At 41.7% G+C, this 16,573-nt stretch overlaps 1 protein-coding gene across 1 annotated transcript in view; it reads right to left on the bottom strand.

The window, feature by feature from the left end:
- Positions 1-12,615, bottom strand: part of UBAP2 (ubiquitin associated protein 2) — a 119,280-nt gene extending 106,665 nt beyond the window's left edge. Inside the window, exon 1 of the mRNA XM_010840116.1 lies at positions 12,509-12,615. The gene's annotated coding sequence lies outside the window, so the exon portion shown is untranslated. The remainder of the gene's footprint in view (positions 1-12,508) is intronic.
- Positions 12,616-16,573: the final 3,958 nt, after the last annotated feature.

Raw genomic sequence — 16,573 nt, 5'->3', positions numbered from 1 at the left:
TTGATTTACTATATTACATTACAAATCTCTATTAATTACAAATCTTCAATACTTACTGAAAACAGATAACAAAATATTTCAAGTTACTCTCATTTTTCACAAATCATTTAAACATTTGGCACTCAATTGTTACAAATACATAAACATTTTACAATTGATTTAAAGGTTCAGTATATTCATTGTTAAGCTATTTAAAAACAGCTCTATCATAAGCCAAAAATATAAACACTAATTTTTTAAGTACTTCATACCCACAGCTTTTCCTTACAGTTTTTCAACTTTCCTCATATACCTCAGGATACACAGTCCTGAATTGCTTGACTTTTTTTCCTTTCTTTAAAGCATATTTGTATATTTATTCTAACAGCATGTTTATTACTGTTTCGCTCATGCCAAAAGCAACTTTTTAAAAAATGTCAGTTACCTGAAGAATGTACCTACCAAAACAGAGTCATGCAATTCATGTAAATCTTAACACACCTGTCACTTACGTACCAGGCTCAGTTTTCATTCAAACCAAAGAGAAAATGCCTTAGTGAGGAAATTTCCAACAGCTACACTGAGAAAATATTCCATATTCTTTTAGTTCTCACAAGAATGTGCACAAAAACCTGTTCAACTATTCTCTACATCCAGATTTTCAAAAACAATGGCTTAGAAAAATTACCTTCTCAGTCCTCAGAAACTACATGTTCTATCTCGCAAGCAGTGACTACATACGCTGTTTTTCTAAAAAAGAATACACTCACTGCCTCCATTTCCTCACCAAACATCTCCTTGACTTTCAGTCTGGTTTCCACCACCTTAACACTCCAACAAAAGGAAAGCTACTATTCCACCAAGTCATCACTGACTCCTGGTAATTGTCAAACTTCTCTCGTTCTCATCAGTCTTTCACCTATCTCTGGCATGTGACACACTGTATAACTTTTTCTCTTGGTTTCTCAGATACTACACCATCTTAGTTCTCTCGTCTTCAAATCCTCAGCGGCATCACATCTTTCTCCCACCTCTGAAAGAATATCATTCAATTCTTAAGCACGTTCTCCCTTCCCACAGAAATGTTATGCCCTACTAGCATCAATTATTACCTTTAACTTCAAAGCAAAAGCTAAAGACTATGTCTCTCCAGAGATTCAGCCTCCAAGTAACTGCCTATTAGACAGTTACACATATAATGGAGTTCATCCAAAACGATCTTACTTGAAGATTTCCGAAATTTTCCAAGTAGCCAACAGCATTTTCCAGGTGTTCCAGAGCTCAAAACCTTTAAGCCATTCTTTTAATGAACTCCTTCCTATACCCATTTAAGGATTTAAGGCCTTAAATCTACGCCTTCCTTTACATTCTCTGCCATCAACTTACAACAGGTACCTGATTAAGGGTTACTGTTTGTACTTAAAGTCTCTAACGTTCTAAGCAGTTCTAAGGCATCTTTATCAACTAGAGTATCAGTAATTGCCTCTTCTCTACTTCACTGAAATGACATACCCCTATTTACCTGTCTGAACTATCTTAATTATGAAACTAATGCCAAAATGGATCAAAATGTTTAATCTTTCAGAATACTGCTAAACTCTATCAAACAACAATATCACTTGGGTTTCCCTGGTGGCTCAACAGTAAAGAATCCACCTGCCCATAGGAAGAAGCCCTAGAGAAGGAAATAGCAAAGCACTCCACTATTCTTGCCAGGGAAATCCCATGGACAGAGGAGCATGGCCAGTTACAGTGCATGGGGTCACAAAGAGCAGGACACAACTGAGCAACTAAACGACAACAAACTTCATTAACTTCTGTTCACAGACCATCAATCATCACAAATACAAGGTCTTTATTCCACTCTGATCCCTACACTTTGATCAAATCGGCCTTGTCATTCTTCCAAACTGCACCTGGTTTTGGTTTTGTTTTGGCTGCACTGGATCTTAGTTGCAGCATGTGGGATCTAGCTCCCTGACCAGGGATCGAACCCAGGCCCCCTGAATTGGGAGCATGGAGTCTTAGCCACTGGACCACTACGAAAGTTCCTATTTTGCTTTTTGCATCAACCCTTCATAAGACATATTTTCTCAACAGCATACTGAACATATCTCCATTTTCTCATTTTCTGTCCTTCAATGTAAACAGCAATTAGTCTTTACTTGATGTCCATAATAACTATGATTATTTTACTGTTTCTTAACAATATACTCGGAGAAGGCGATGGCACCCCACTCCAGTACTCTTGCCTGGAAAATCCCATGGATGGAGGAGCCTGGTAGGCTGCAGTCCATGGGGTCACTAAGAGTCTGACACGACTGAGTGACTTCACTTTCACTTTTCACTTTCATGCATTGGAGAAGGAAATGGCAACCCACTCCAGTGTTCTTGCCTGGAGAATCCCAGGGATAGGGGAGCCTGGTGGGCTGCCGTTTATGGGGTTGCACAGAGTTGGACATGACTGAAGCGACGCAGCAGCAGCAGCAGCAACAATATACTAAACAGCCCTACTTAACAGCAGCTTGAGTTCTGAAGCGTAATTTTTACACCCTTCCTGTCGTTCTTAGGATGTGCCAGTGTGCTATCAATGGCCGCTTCTCAGTGCTGTGTGCCTCACCTTCCTCAAAGGACGCACCTAAACTGGCAGAGACCAGACCAGCTTACAGACCAGCTCACCATGCTGATGAGAACAGCTACTAAAATCAGAATGGAAAACCCAAGCAAAAGCAAGTGTGTTGCTTTGCTTTTAAACCACAGAAACCAAGTCCAACCAAACCAGTGACTAAATCCTAACACATAAAGCAGATAAAGTGAAATGGGTCTAGAGGAACTAGAGACAGGAGTTCAAGGGCCCCACCTGCATATATCCATTCCTCATTCCCCGTCCATTACAAAATCCCAGCCTTACGTACCACAAATGTGGACATTGTTTGACTTATCAGCTAGCACTTGGCTGTACTCCTGACAGAAGTATTTCAGACAGATAAAGTAGTATAGTATTATGATTAGGAGTACAGGCTTGGAAGTCGCACAAATTACTAGATTAAGTAACCTTGAGCATTTTACTCTTTCGCAAGTCTGTAAGGAGCACCACACAAGATAATGTACCTCACTCAAATGGTTAAACTAGATCATAACTGGTAGCAACTATAGGATTAAAGGACACTGACCACTTTCTTTGTTAAGTGTTTCAAAATATTGTCGATTTATTCAAACAATTTAAATAACTTTACTGAGGTATAATGAGTATTGTATAGTCCACTCTTAAGTGTACAATTCAGTGATTTTTAGTATTTATGAAGCTGTACAACTATCACTACAGGCCTGAAGTCACTGCAACAAAATCCTTTGTGACCCTGGTCATTTCTTTGTCCCACAGATGTCTAGACCAAAGTATATAAATTGGTTCAGGGTATGCCAGCTACATCCCATTACAGCTGGGATCTTTTGGTAAAGTGAGATAAGCACTAGAACAATTAAACAGCTCAAACTGCCTTTAAAAAAATGAAAGTTGAAAGTTCTTTGATTAAAATAGTAAATGGCCTCCTCTAGCTAACAAGAATTTTATTCCTGTCACCACTACCTGGAATGTTCTGTACAGGGGTATTTTTTCCACCATTAACTTAGTACTCCCAATCACAAGGAATTAAAAGGATACTAAATAAGGTGAAGTACCTAAACTAAGAATTTTTTTAAGACGTCATCTGATCTTCAACAATTCAAAGAAGCATTCACCAAGTAACTGATATTACAGGAAATTTCTCATCAAAATAAAATGAGATCTTGATTGGAGGAGAAATGTTGAAACATCCAGTAAGTTCCAATAAAACACTTACCCAAAAAAATGTTGAAAGCTACTAACTTACATTAAGAATAACTTTCTTTTTTACTGCTGCTGCTGGCTACAAATAAACTACCAAGTCAAAGCCAAACAAAAGATACAATAAGATGGTAACCCAAATAACACCAAATTCCAATAAAACTTCATTATGATGAAATTCAAAATGTTTTAACAAAAGAAACAATTTTAACTTCAGGAATTTGGGAAGAACCCAGGATAAGTAAGGCTCAAACTCCTAATACTTCAAGGAAGCCTTGGCCAATACCTGGAATCAGCTGACAGTGTGTTCCTCTGTCACTCTCAACAGCATCCTGATTCCTAACTGCACTGTCTTCCCACTGGAATTAAGCACCAAAAGAATAGGGACAGTGCATTATTCACCTATATCCCTAGCACCTAACAACTGCCAACAAATAGCAGTAAACGTTTGTTCAACTGAACAGCTGTACAGTAGCATATACCAGTAACATCAAAAAACTGTTATTCAGACCTAATCTGGATTAACCTACATTCTGAGCATTCCAGAGAATTGTCATGAGAATATACTATCTAAAAGTTTTTATAAATATAATATTTTGGCTTCATTCTCACACATTAAAAAGGGAACTTTAATCAGTGTTTCAAAACTTGGGGTGGGCAAAGGACTAACAGGATACACTTTGAGCCTTCTAAGAGTTAAAAAAGTTACACTTATCCTACAATAAAATGAAATTTACTTAACATTTACAAGAATTATCTTAACTAAGTAACAGTGTCAAAGATATGGTTTTTCCAGTAGTCATGTACACACATGAAAGTTAAACCATAAAGAAGGCTGAGCACTGAAGAATCGATGCTTTCGAACTGTGGTGCTGGAGAAGACTCTTGAGAGTCCCTTGGGCTGCAACATCAAACCAGTCAGTCCTAAAGGAAATCAACCGTGAATGAATATTCACTGAAAGGACTGATGCTGTAGCTCCAATACTTTACCCACCTGATGCAAAGAGCTGACTCACTAGAAAAGACCCTCATGCTGGGAAAAATTGACAACAAAAGGAGAAGGGGACACCAGAGGATAAGATGGTTGGATTAAGTTATCACTGACTCAATGGACACGAGTTTGAGCAAACTCAGGAACACAGTGAAGGACAGAGAATCCTGGCGTGCTGCAGTCCATAGGGTCACAAAGAGACAGGACTTAGCTACTAAACAAGTAACAGCAATAGTTAACTCTTGCTTATCAGATGATTTTCTGACTGGCAGTTACATCTGATAAATAATTGAGAAAATAATCACTAAAGAAATGGATTATTATTCAGTAATGTACTTCAGTGACAATAACTAAATAGGGTAAAAAGAAACAGAAACCCTGATGAATAGGGAGGTTATTTTGTGAACAGTTGGGAAAATCTGAATGTGGATGTCAAATTTTATTGACATTATACATTATATTTTAAATAAGCATTCCCTTTCCTAGGTGTAAAGCTGTTATTGTGGCTATTTATGAGAAGTTTTTATTGTGAAGAAACACTTGCTAAGGAAACATTTAGGCATAAATGTCAAGATATTTGCATTTTACTTTCAAATCACTTAGACTCAAAAGATAACACATGGAGTATATACAGAAAAAACTCAATGTGAATATTAAGTAATAACTCTTGTTCAAAGGTATACAGTATACTCCTTCAGCTTTTACAAATTTGAAAAATGTCTTTAAATTGGAGGAAGCCCAACAACAAAAAAGAATTAAAACTGCAAAAAGGACAGAAAAACAATAAAGACAAGTACAGGACCATATGGCAGAAATGTACCTGAAACATCCATAATTACCAAAAACATGAATGGTCTCCATGCTCCAGTTTTTAAAAGAGAAGTTGGCAGGTTGCAATAAGGAAGCAAAATCCAGCTGTGTGTTGTTCATAAAAGATCTATCTAAAACATCCCACTAGAATTGGCTAAAACAAAAAATTAAAGCAATACCAAATGTTAGCAAGAATGTGGCACTCTCACCAATTCAGTCTTTAAGAATTAAGCTCCAATGTCAAACATACCCGTTGTATGCACGAATTATATTTTCCTATAGGTATCTAGAATGAGACTAGCTATGTAACATCCTCAAGAGAACTGAGAAAATAGTCACTTTCCATATTCTGTGGTTCAAATGGTGGCTCAGATGGTAAAGAATCCACCTGGAATGCAGCAGGAGACCTGGGTTCGATCCCTGGGTTGGGAAGATCCCCTGGAAGAGGGTATGGCAACCCACTCCAGTATTCCTGTCTGGAGAATCCCATGGACAGAGGATAGGTGGGCTACAGTCCCACTCTGGTGGCTACAGTCCATGGAGTCGCAAAGAGCTGGACTGAATGACTAAGCCCAGCACACAGTGGTTCAAATGAGCCTAGTTAAGAATGACTATATAACACTGGGCTTCCCAGGTGGCTCAGTGGTAAAGAGATGCAGGAGACACAGGTCTGATCCGTGATCCAGGAAGATCCCTCATGCCGTGGAGCAACTAGGCCCATGTGCCACAACTACTGGAGCCTGTGTTCCAGAGCCCAGTAACTGCAACTACTTAGCCCAAGTGCCACAACTACTAAAACCCAAAAGCCCTAGAGCCTATGCTCCACAAGAGAAGCCATTGCAATGAAAAGCCCATGCACCACAACTAAAGAAAGCTCATGCACAGCAACAAAGACCAAGCACAGTCAAAAATGAATAAATAAAAACTTTTTTCTTAATTTCCCTTAAAAAACAAAATCCACCTGCAATGCAGGAGATTCGATCCCCGGGTTAGAGAGACCCCTGGATAACGAAATGGCAACTCACTCCTGTATTCCTGCCTAGGAAATCCCAAGGACAGAGGAGCCTGGGGGGCCACAGTCCATGGGGTCGCAAAGGGTCAGACTTAGCGACCAAAACGACGCTAATAATCTGGGATTACCTGTTAAAATTACACATACCCTACACACAACCCCAAAATTCCACTCTCAGTCATACAATCTCAGCAAACTAGTTTACTCATTTTGAGGTGGGGTGCAAATGGAGACATGGAGAATAAGTATAATTTGTAATCAGGAAAAAAAAAAAAAAAACTGGAAATGAGACAAACATTCATCACAATAAAATAAGATGCACCATATCCTTACAATGGAGTAACATACTACTGAAAATGATGGAGAAGAATCAATATGGATGAATCTAAAACATGTGAAGTATCCAGAGAATCACACAATCCCATTTAGATCAAGACTGAAAACGGGCAATACTAAACTATATATTATTTATGGATACATAGCGAGTAAAATTTATTCTTAAAAATAGTACGACCAAAATAATCGGGTAATGGTAACCTCCCCCCCGCCCCAAGGAAAAAGTAACTTAGGAGATGGAATACACAAGGGAGTTTAAGGTGGCATTAATGTTCCATTTCTTGGTTGGTCATTTTATTTTTGGCTTTGAAAACTCCACGTTTTTTTCTACTTCATATACCTCCTTTGGCATGTAGTTTATATTCTTCAATTAAAAAAAAAGTATGCAAGGTATGATCTCATTCTTTTCAAAGTGTACACTTTAGGGAAAAAAAAAAAAAGATTTATACTAAAATGTTAAACAATGGTAAGTCACTTTTTTTCCCCAAATTTTCTAAAATGCATTTTCTTATGTAAAACAGTCCCAGCCAACCTGACCCAAAAACCAATCTTAAAATGGAAATTTGTAAATTAACTTGAAAAAAGAGAGGGGAAGAACTGGTTTGGTCTAGGAAACAAGTTAGGCTTGTCGATAAATCCTAAAGACAGTTACTTTTTCCCTAGACCTTATTTCAGTTAAATTTGTATTTTTTAAGCCCACTTATTCTCTTGTTTCGGAGAAGGCAATGGCACCCCACTCCAGTACTCTTGCCTGGAAAATCCCATGGACGGAGAAGCCTGGTAGGCTGCAGTCCATGAGGTCACTAAGATTCGGACAAGACTGAGCGACTTCACTTTCACTTTTCACTTTCATGCATTGGAGAAGGAAATGGCAACCCACTCCAGTGTTCTTGCCTGGAGAATCCCAGGGACGGGAAGCCTCGTGGGCTGCTGTCTATGGGGTCGCACAGAGTTGGACACGACTAAAGCGACGTAGCAGCAGCAGCAGCATTCTCTTGTTTATGATCTGACAACAAACATTATTATCAAACGAAAAATCCCACCTTCCAAACCACACACATTCCAGCTGAGTAGACATGTACAATACAGACAGCACTATACACCTTCCCCAAGCCGGTGAGACTGCAAAGACATTTCAAGTTTTCATCTGCTTGCTTAGGAAGCAGCAATGTTATGGTGGCAGAGTCAGAAGGAATACAACCTCCTCAGCTGAGACTTGCATGTTGAGTGTTTTTGTATGTGGCTGAAGGAACAGAAGGCAAAAAAGAGAGAGAAAACAAGGGAAAGAGAAAGAAGAGGAAAACAGGAGGACAGGAATGGAAAGAATTCAAGAAGACAAAGAGGGAGAAAGACATTAATAGCAAGAAGGAACACTGAGCTTCTCAAAGTCTCCACAGGTATACCTAGAGCTGATTTGATGAGAAGATTGAGACATGGCAACCCACTCCAGTAGTCTTGTCTGGAAAATCCCATGACCGGAGGGGCCTGGTCAGCTACAGTCCATGGGTTTGCAAAGAGTCGGATACAACTGGACAACTTCTCTTTCTTTCTTTTCTTTCTTTTGCGACGTGTAAAAATTTTTGAGTAAAGAACAAAGCATTAAAGTATTGGGGGAACTCCCTGGCAGTCCAGTGGTTAGGACTCCACAATTCCACTGCAGAAGGCATGGGTTTGGTCCCTGGTCAGGGAACTAACACCCCAGATATCATGACGTGGAAATACAAATAAAGTATTAGTGGATTATGTATGTATATCATAACTTAAAATGAATAAGCTCCTATGTGACAACTTACGTAAAAAGTTAATAACAAAAGAAATGAAGGTATAGCAACAAGTCTAAATCCAAATAAAATTCTCTCCTCTATAAATCCTTGAAAATAATCAAAGTTCAATCTAATCAAACATATGTTCTATTATTTTTAGAGTTCCAAATGAAAAAAAAAAACAATCAACGCATTGCTAACACCCTTTAAAAGTAGAGCATTGCCTAGTCTTAAATGAAACACCTACCCCTTGGTCCAAGCCTCATTTCATAAATTAATTCCAAACAGTGAACTGGGTTTCAATTTAATTGAGCTCAAAACTCCAGTATGAAAATGAGTTTTCTGAAAACTGAAACACACTATAATACACATGCTATGTCAGCCAGAATTTCACAAGCCTGTTCTTCAAAACCTAGGCCAAGAAATTTCAAAACTAAAATAACTTTAAAAAGTACAGAACAAGCATCTTTGAGAAAAACACTGTCAGGAAAATATACAGAGAGTAGGAGAGGGACTTCCCTGACAGTCCAATGATTAAGACTCTGCACTTCCACTGTAGGGGGCATGGGTTCAATCCCTGGTGGAGAAACTTAAGATCCCACGCACCACTCAACGTGGCCAAAAAAATACAATTTTTAAAAGTAGGAAATTTCAGCATACATAGTTGACGTTATAATTGTCAAAACAAAACCAACTAATTTGATTCTTGGACTTAAAAAAAGGAGTCCACTTGATCAGTTCAGTTTAGTCGCTCAGTCGTGTCTGACTCTTTGAGACCCCACGGACTGCAGCACGCCAGGCTTCCCTGTCCATCACCAGCTCCCAGAGCTTGCTCAAACTCATGTCCGTTGACTCGGTGATGCCATCCAACCATCTCATCTTCTGTCGTCCCCTTCTCTTCCCTCCTTCAATCTTTCCCAGCATCAGGGTCTTTGCCAATGAGTCAGTCCTTTGCATCAGATGGCCAGAGTATTGGAGCTTGACTTCAGCATCGGTCCTTCCAATAAATATTCAGGACTGATTTCCTTTAAAATTGATGGGCTGGATCTTCCTGCAGCCCAAGGAACTCTCAATAATTGGTCAAAAATATTTCAAAACCTACCACAGGTTTATAAGGTGATATTCCCTCTCTTTACCTTACTTCAAGTTATATTCCCTCTCTCCTTTTGGGGAAAAGAAAAAAGAGAAAACAATGGTTTCTAAGCTCTATCAGAGATCCACCTTCTCACTAGTCAAACAGCACTAGTGCCATACTACTTAGCTTTTAAAAGACACTGCATATACTCAAGTTAACAACTAAGAGCTAACTGATCATTGCTGACTTATAGCTGCCTCACAAGAAGAAATAAAAGATAGGTTTGTTAAAATCAAAGAAGGACTTTTTTCCCTATTGGTCAATGGTTAAGAATCTGACTGTCAATGCAGGGGACACAAGTGTGATCCCTGGGTCAGGTTTGATCCTGCATGCCACAGGGCAACTAAGCCTGTGTGCCAGTACTATCAAAGCCTGTGCACCCTAGAGCCTGTGCTCCGCAACAAGAGAAGCCACCGCTCACCCCAACAAGAGAAAGCTCTCACGCAGCAATAAAGACCCATCAAAACCAAATAAATAAAATAATTTTTTAAAAATAAAACCAAAGGAACGTCACAACCTGTGAATTCATGCAGACCACTTCTTCTGAGCAGGCATTAATCCTTTATAATGCACTTACACACACACCCCACAAAAAGTTTCTTATGACAACAACAAAATCTTAACAGTAAGTTTTCATTTTTAAAGAGGACTGGGGAATCAACACTTCAAAAGTACAGGCTAAACTTCAGACCAGTTCAAACCTTCAAGACTGGTTTATATTCTCTATATGCAGTTTATACTCATGGGAACAGAGTTAGCAACCAGTTTCTGTCAAAACACAAATCCTGAAATAAACCCATCCTCCTCCTGGTTCTCCTACCATTTCTCACCAAACAATACCAAGAGACACACTGATGAGCAGTGCACAGGCTGACCAGTTACCAGGAAAGGGAAGCAGAGGTGTTACCGCTGTTCTAGCCCAGTTCTAAAGGCAGCTCTCTGAGAGCTGGTCCAGCCCACATATAAAGAGAGAGGCCAGAGGAAACCAGAGCAGCAGGAAACAGGCAGGAGGGGCAATTACCACAAACCTTTCCCATGGCCTCATTCCCATGCCACCACTTCCAGTCATATTTCAATCATAACAAAAACCTCCGTTCTTTCAATCATTTTCTTAATTACTGAAGGTCAGAAACAATGAAGCAGACAGAGGAAATCAGAGCTGTGGGAAACAAGGAGGACAGGAGTGGAGGAAAAAAATCTCACCACACATGTGAACTATCCTTAAGGAGACAAACTCAGGAGGAACACACTGGAAGCAAGCAGAAAAGTAGTGTAGGAGAAACTAATCACTTTTGCCTGGATAAGCAACAATGAGAGGGCAGTCCTAGCCAAGGTCTCTGCAAATAAGAGATGCTGGGGTACGGGAAGACCCTTCATCTCCAGCGAGTGAATTTATTCCCTTTCCTGAGACAGACAGATCCCACCCCAAGAGTCACCCAATCCTTAGGATTACATTCACTTTCCTTCCACTTTTATTAGACAAACTACAACTAAAAATTATGAATGTACAAGTCATAACGGAAAAGTGAGGAACACACTAATTACTGACACTTTTGATTTTAAAAGTACTATCATAATCAAAGAGAAAATACGCAGTAATTGGGCTCACTCAAAAAGTGAATTATATGCCCTTCAAATAAAAGATGATCTTTAGGTACCCTGTGAAGACCTTTAAAAGTTCTCAATTGTTACGGCACACAAGGGCAGAACACAGCAAGCCCAAATACTGGCGGAGACACCTTGAATACACGCAGAAACAATATCCAACAGAGGTGGAAGTAAACTGCAGGATTAGGTCAAACAGGAAATAACAGGAATGATGATGGAATCAACTAACTCCTAGAGATAACAAGGAAGAGATCAGAGTGGTGAGAACAGTGATGGTACCTGAGATACCTGGACAACTAATCAGATTGAAAACCCAGGGGAAAAGGTGGGAATGCCGAGTGGGAAAAGTGATTCAGCGGCAAAGAAAACTGAGAGGCAATGCACCAATGAAAAGAATAAGATTTGGAATAAGAGAGCGTTTTAGTTTACAAAACCCTTCTCAAACCTACACACTAAAGAACAACCGTGACACAGCCAGCCTACAGGAACTAGGACCGAAGAGGAAAACTGAATCCCAAGAGTCTGGCACCAAAGCTTTCCAGAATGAGGAGGAGAAGTAGAACTGAACTACGCCTCCGGGCTGCCAGGAAAGCCTAGAGAGTACAGAAGTTGGGCTCTGAGATGTCCAGTTCCAGGACTAGCGACAGGCGTTAACGCGGAAAGGTGGTCACTGACAGCGTGGCGCGGGAGCTCGAGCGGACAGGCAGGAAGGGACAACGGTGGGAGAGAAAAACCACACCCTCCAGGACAGAAACCCGAAGGGGGGAGGGGTAGGCGCCCCCTGGGGCTGGGTGGGGCTGGGCTGACGAGGAAGGGGTTGGCAGAAAGGAGCGCAGGACAACCAGCGGTGGAGAGGAAGGACAGCACCCAGGCCTGGGCAAACTGAGGACGCACGAAACCGGCGAAGGAAGCTCGGCCCAACCTCAGGGTGGACGCTGGGGCAGTAGGAAGGGCTCTGGAGAAAAGAAGAGCTGAACCCTGGTCTACTGAGCGCAAGCTGTAGCGGTCAAGGAGCTGGAACGGGGAAGGAGAGAGAGAAGGTGCCAATTACCGCTGCTGCTCTCGCTGGACTCGGGACCCGCCGCCGCCGCCGCCGCCGCCGCCGCTCGTTACCTGCCAATGTGCCTCTTACAAAGCGGCGGCGGCGGCAGAGGCGGCCCGGCCCGTCACGTGACCCCGCGTCACGGCCGAAGGAGGAGCCAACACACGTAGCTCGCCGCGCGGCTCATCAGCCCGCCTACGGAGCGCGTTGTTTCCTGTAGTCACCCAACTCCCGCCCCGAGAGGCCAACAGCTGCGGGTCAAGGGAAGGCACGCAGATGGAGTCAACGAGGGATATTTTATGGAGTTTCTCGAACTCGGGAGTTCTCAGAGACGTACTACCCACCGCGTCCAGGATGCCCAAGAACAGCTCGTCGTCACCGTGTGATGACCTCACAAGGCACCACAGGTCGCTCCCCTGCCTACGGCCGCCTTTCCGTCATCACGTGATGTGGTCCGACCACTCAAGACAAACCCAGCCTCCCAAACCTTGTGCGAGGGGACTACGACTCCCAAACTGCTGTACAGCAAAGGCACCCACCACCACATCCTTTCCCTCCTGAGTTCGTTAGATGGTGCGCCTGTGACTTCGGTACGAGGGAAGGCCAAGGCGGAAAGTTGACAGGGCTACCACCTGAGACTAATAACAGTGGGCGCCGCCTGCCAGGTGGCTGAGCGACCCTCCTCCTGGGAAATGTAGTTCTGGCGAGGCGTCGGGTTCGGCGAACACGTTCCCGGGCTCGCGCTCCGCCCCGCCCCCTGCGCGGGAAAACGCCAACGGCTCGAAAAGGTAGCCGCTGCGCCCGGCGGGATTCAGAAGCACCTTCACGGGGCGGACGGACCTCGCAGGTTGTGCCCTGTTCAATGCGGGCTTGAATTCTGCATTCCCAAGCCTCTAAGGCCTGAAAAGACTAGCATTTGTTGAAAAGCCTACTCGTTGTCGGTCGTCATACAACTTCATTTATTAAGTCATAGAATCAACCCTTTGAGGCAGGAATTGTCCGGGTTTTAAGCGTAGAGAAAGAATTCCGTTTCCCAGCTGCACTGACCCAAATCCAAGTTTTCTATCTCCAAACAGTGGATAACCTGCCTCTCAAAATGACCTCACCTGTTTTAACTCCACGAATTACGCGTAAAGAAGACAGATCAGATCAGTCGCTCAGTCGTCTCCGACTCTTTGCGACCCCATGGACTGCAGCACGCCAGGCTTCCCTGTCCATCACCAACTTCCGGAGCTTACTCAAACTGATGTCCATTGAGTCAGTGATGCCATCCAACCATCTCATCCTCTGTTCTTCCCTTCTCCTTCTGCCTTCAATCTTGACCAGCATCAGGGTCTTTTCCAGTGAGTCATTTCTTCGAATCATGTGGCCAAAGTACTGGAGTTTCAGCTTCAGCATCAGTCCTTCCAGTGAATATTCAGGACTGATTTTCTTTAGGATTGACTGGTCGGATCTCCTTGCAGTCCAAGGGGCTCTCCAGTCTTCTCCAACACACCACCATTCAAAAGCATCAATTCTTCGGCGCTCAGCTTTCTTTAGTCCGTCTCTCACATCCATACATGACTACTGGAAAAACCATTGCTTTGACTAGATGGACCTTTGTTGGCAAAGTAATATCTCTGTTTTTTAATATGCTGTCTAGGTTGGTTATAGTTTTTCTTCCAAGGAGCAAGCATCTTTTAATTTCATGGCTGCAGTCACCATCTGCAGTGATTTTGGAGCCCAGAAAAATAAAGTCTGACACTGCTTCCACTGTTTCCCCATCTATTTCCCATGAAGTGATGGGACCAGATGCCATGATCTTAGTTTTTTGAATGTTGAGTTTTAAGCCAACGTTTTCACTCCCCTCTTTCACTCTCATCAAGATGCTCTTTAGTTCTTCACTTTCTGCCATAAGGGCTGTGTCATCTGTATATCTGAGGTTATTGATATTTCTCCTGGCAATCTTGATTCCAGTTTATGCTGCATCCAGTCCAGCATTTCTCATGATATATTCTGCATATAAATTAAATAAGCAGGGTGACAATATACAGCTTTGACATACTCCTTTCACGATTTGGAACCAGTCTGTTGTTCCATGTCCAGTTCTAACTGTTGCTTCTTGATATGCATACAGATTTCTCAGGAGGCAGGTAAGGTGGTCTGGTATTCCGATCTCTTGAAAAATTTTCCGCAGTTTGTTGTGGTCCACACAGTCAAAGACTTTGGCATAGACAGTAAAGCAGATGTTTTTCTGGAACTCTTGCTTTTTCGATGATCCAGCGGATGTTAGCAATTTGATCTCTGATTCCTCTGCCTTTTCTAAATCCAGCTTGAACATCTGGAAGTTCACAGTTCATGTACTGTTGAAGCCTGGCTTGGAGAATTTTGAACATTACTTTGCTAGCGTGTGAGATGAGTGCAATTGTATGGTAATTTGAGCATTCTTTGACATTGCCTTTCTTAGCTGTAGATTAAATTACTTGAAAAACACTTGAAACCTTGTCCCACTCAGTTCCAGGGAAGCCTTTGTTATTCATTTGAATTGATCAAAGAATACTCAGCCTGTCCCTTTAACAAACAGAACTTATTATCATGACCATTCATGTGTAGATGTGTCTTATCTCTCTTTTGACACTGAGCTAGGGTTGTGTCTGGGCAATTCAGTCTTCCTCTGTTTTGTATTTCTGCTGTATAGAAATGTGTGGGAGAGTCAAAGACGAAAACCACCCTTGAGAGGCAAAGACAATGGAAAGAGCCCAAGAAAGCTCTTCCAAAAGGATGTGGACAAACCTGATAACAGCTGTCTCTGAGAAGTGGGAAGAGGTTTGTGATTGAGAGTGCTAGTTGAAAGAGACTATAATCTAATCTGTAATGTTTTCATTTCTACATGGAGAAAGTACTGGTTTTAATTGAAGATTAACTTTTAAGAAAAGAAAAACCAGAGACCATGTGTTAGCTTGTACAAGCTATGTTACCTCTCCAGGCCTCAATTATCTCTTGTTACTTTATTTTAAATGTCTGTTTTTCTATTCCAGGCATACTGCACTAGGTGCTTTCACTAAATTATCAAGGAAGAAGTCCTACCTAAGACTTAGAATAAGGGGGAAAACTAAAGGCTGCTGCTGCTGCTGCTAAGTCGCTTCAGTCATGTCCGACTCTGTGCGACCCCAGAGATGGCAGCGCAGCAGGCTCCCCCGTCCCTGGGATTCTCCAGGCAAGAACACTGGAGTGGGTTGCCATTTCCTTCTCCAATGCATGAAAGTGAAAAGTGAAAGTGAAGTCGCTCAGTCGTGTCCAACTCCTAGCAACCCTATGGACCGCAGCCTACCAGGCTCCTCCGTCCATGGGATTTTCCAGGCAAGAGTACTGGAGTGGGGTGCCATGGCCTTCTCCGAAAACTAAGGGCATCAAAGTCCTAAATCCCCTCTGAGTATAGTTCCTACCACCTGAATGCAATAGAACTATCCTCTGAAAATAATCTCTCCTGAGGGATATCACCACCACCTTTTTCTACCCAGCCTGACTGAGAAATTGAAACTAATTTCACACCACCATCCCTTTCACTAGCTTTTGTTTAAGTGCTCTTGGCTGGACTGAAGTGAGAGCATTTTAATGTGATAGAAAATACACTGGAGAAATTCTCAGAAGCCTGGGTTTTTAAGTGTGTAGCTAAGGTAGGTGAGTGAAATTAGTCATTCTGAAATAAGGCCCATCTCAGAATAAAATCAGTAACTGGTAGCTCACATTTAGGAAGGTTGAATCAATGTGTATAAATTTCAAAGGATTTTAATAATCTAGACAAAAATGAATCACTTTTCAAGTCTAATCTACTCATTTATGGTAAAGTATAGGCTCATAAAGGATTTTCACAATATAGATAAAGCTAATCACACTTCAAATCTAATTATTCACTCACAGTAAAATAAATGATCATAATCAAATGTATTATACCCTGGATGAAGAATGTGATAACTCAGAATGGTCTGTATAGAATCTTAAAAAGAATCTTAAGCAAAAATATACATCATGCAGGGAAGACGGTGACCAGACCCATATGTAGGACATTCTGGTCCCTTTGGCAGATCTGCATTT

The sequence above is a fragment of the Bison bison genome, unplaced genomic scaffold (genome assembly GCF_000754665.1).
Source record: "Bison bison bison isolate TAMUID 2011002044 unplaced genomic scaffold, Bison_UMD1.0 scf7180017864141, whole genome shotgun sequence".
NCBI classification, from domain to species: Eukaryota; Metazoa; Chordata; class Mammalia; order Artiodactyla; family Bovidae; genus Bison; species Bison bison.
The sequence above is the reverse complement of the archived record's forward strand: the minus strand, read 5'-3'. Positions and strand labels throughout refer to the sequence as shown.